The sequence below is a fragment of the Vicia villosa genome, linkage group LG3, assembly GCF_029867415.1.
Source record: "Vicia villosa cultivar HV-30 ecotype Madison, WI linkage group LG3, Vvil1.0, whole genome shotgun sequence".
Classification (NCBI taxonomy): Eukaryota; Viridiplantae; Streptophyta; class Magnoliopsida; order Fabales; family Fabaceae; genus Vicia; species Vicia villosa.
This window is the reverse complement of record NC_081182.1, coordinates 73,633,891-73,636,912: the sequence shown is the minus strand read 5'-3', so window position 1 is coordinate 73,636,912 and position 3,022 is coordinate 73,633,891.

Sequence of the window (3,022 nt, the reverse complement as noted above, 5' to 3'; positions counted from 1 at the left end):
TATGTTGCGTAACCAACATGATTCAGACACAACATTAGCTATACCTCTTAATTCGGCTTCGGAACTTGAACGAGACAATGTATTATGGCGTTTTGCGGACCATGAGATCAAGTTGTCACCGAGATAAGCATAGTAGCCGGAGGTAGATCTTCTTGTGTCTGGACAACCGGCCCAATCTGCGTATGTGTTGAAAGTATTTTTGGGTAAATATTTTCGGTAATATATCGTATCCACAGGGATTGGTTAATATCACTGCCGTTCTATAGTTGTTTATTTTGAGTTAGGAAAATCGAGTTGGTTTGTTTTATAATTCTAATAATATCAAAAGTAAGCAAAAAAACAAGTAATGAACTGTTGTTAACGATTAGAGAAATATGTTGAACCTTAGGGTTCATCAACCTATTCCTATACAATTATCAATTAATTCACAATTGAACAATCTTTTGAATCATGATCTTCACTTATCCTCAAATAAGATTCCATGTCTGCAAATCAAATTAGATAACTTTTACCGGTATGAGATTCGATCTCTCCAAATATCAATATCGATAATAGTAATTAAGAACGATAATTATGAAAACCCAATCCCAATTCCATCTCTGCAAATTGGTATTGAATCAATATAGTAACTTAGGGCAAAAGTTAAATCCTTTCTTTCGATCAAAGATTCAACGATAATTTAAGAATAAAAACAAGATTACTTATTGATAATGAATTCAAACAATTGTTCACAGGAATTAATTAATGGTATTGTATATTCATAGGTTAACTACTACCTTAGATTCAACAAGAGGGGTTTAGCTCTCCATAGACATGAAGAACACACAAGAATTAATAGAGGGATTCATCTTCATCAATGGAATGTCTTCGATTGGTAAAGATTTGGCCTTCAATTGATGATTGTGGCTGCACCTTCAGATTGCTCTCCTAATTTCGCTCTTGCCAAAATTCTTTTTCTCTTGGAAGCTAGGGCTTTTAAATAGAAGTTTTGGGCTTTTAACGCCGAGGCCGCGGCGCGGCATCGGACTGGCGCGGCGCGCTTCAAAACAGAGATATTTTCGCGGCGCGCTCTAGAAACTCTCGCGGCGCGCCCTTTGCACTTTCCATCTTTTTCTTCTGCCTTTGATACTTCCAGCTCTCTTTCCTCCTCATGTTCTTCTCAAGCTTCAATTCAACTCTAAACCTGCAACAATAACACCCACAAGTGATTCGATTTGCTTTACGCACGAACTAAACTTGTTCAGTTCAATTCTTAATAAAAACCTATGGATCTATCATAATTTGCCTTAGTTTAGAGAAGAATTCACTTAGATTAACACATGAATTTACCATTAATTTACTCCTAACAAACTCTCCCCAACTTAGAGTTTTGTTTGTCCCTAAACAAAATTACTTACCTCCAGCCAAGTTTACCGACAATCGCGCAACAAGTTTTTCAAAAAGTTTTTCTCAAGTGGTTCAATCTAGTAACTAAGTCAAATACTCCTCTTCTACCTGCAAACTCAGAATATACACATGAAACAAACTTTGAAAGCAAATTACCTCCAGAAGTTCAAAACACTACACAATTGCTTGAACCAGCACTAATCACTCTCATCAGAAAATATGATGACTCAAAGAGGGGTTAAACACTCATCCAAACAATTAAGTCAACAAAAATCCATATCATACGTTCACCAAATTGCTAGCATCAAGTACTGTGGAATCTGAGAATCAGAAGGTCTTTCTATGGTTGTAATGTGGTTTAGATTCAAAGAAAAGAAGATAATCAAGGGTTGTTCCTACTATAGGGAAGCATCCAATTCATAACTTATTTCTTTTTCTCTAAAACTCTAATTCCTTTATCTGTCCATCTTTTTTTCATTCATTCGTAGCTTGGTTCTTCTTTTTTTTTTCTTTTCTTCAACAATCGTTATATTCAAACGTTGTTACTTCTCTCTTTTTTTTTTTCAAGCTACGACTTTTTTTTTTCACCGGTTACCATAAGTACTTACTCTTCTTTTGAATGTGACTCTCCCCAACTTGGAGATCAACCTGTATTCAGATTATATGAATGCTCCCCTACTTTCTAAGAAGGGTCAAAAAGAAAACACATCACCAAATTTTATGGTTGATGATCCAGAACAAAACTTTTTATTGAGATCAAAACTCACCAGGTATTTTCCTTGGTGCATATTATGATGCTTATCTTGACCTCAGGCTCAAAGAATGGTTAGCAAAAGATCACACTCTCACAGAAGAAATTAAGTTTTACATTGGAATAGGCTAAAAGAACTCTCAGATTCAAACAAGTGCCTAAATCACTTTCACAGATTTCCACAAACGATGCAACAACCGGTTTAGCATGATACAAACAAGTCAAGACAATTGATGGTCTCCTGCATATAGTAAACAATGGAAAGCTTTCCTCACAATGGTTAAGGCTAAGCTGATCCAATAAACAATGTACCATAAAGAACTTCTGACAGTATTTACTAACACCTTAAGTTTCATTGCACACATTAAGAGTTTGAGTTTGAAAATTCATACCTGCTTTGTTACTTATTGAAAAAGAGAGTGAAACTGAAAAATTTTGAACATTCACTTCCTACCACTTTCATACATGTTGCTTCATTGTTGATACTTCGCTTGAGATTCTCGTTTTGTTATGGGACTACTTACTCTAACTGGGAGCAAATAACAAACATAAAAGCATAAAATTGAAAAATGCAAAAGAGTAAATCCACCCCCAAACTTGAACTAAACATTGACCTCAATGTTTCGTAACAAGCCCGAGAGGGTTGACTCACAGAGGGTATTGCAATATCAATTGCCTCTTCCTAGCTTTCACCAGAAAGGTTCCCTTATTATTTCCTGAAATAAAAATAAACAAAACAAAATAAAACATTAGAAGCGTGGTTTGCCTCCCACGAAGCGCTTCGTTTAACGTCGTATGGCTCGACGGTTCATGGTTGAATCATCAACCATTGTCTCGTTTTCTTGGCACTTTTCTTACCAATGTGAAGCCCCAAAAGTATTTCAT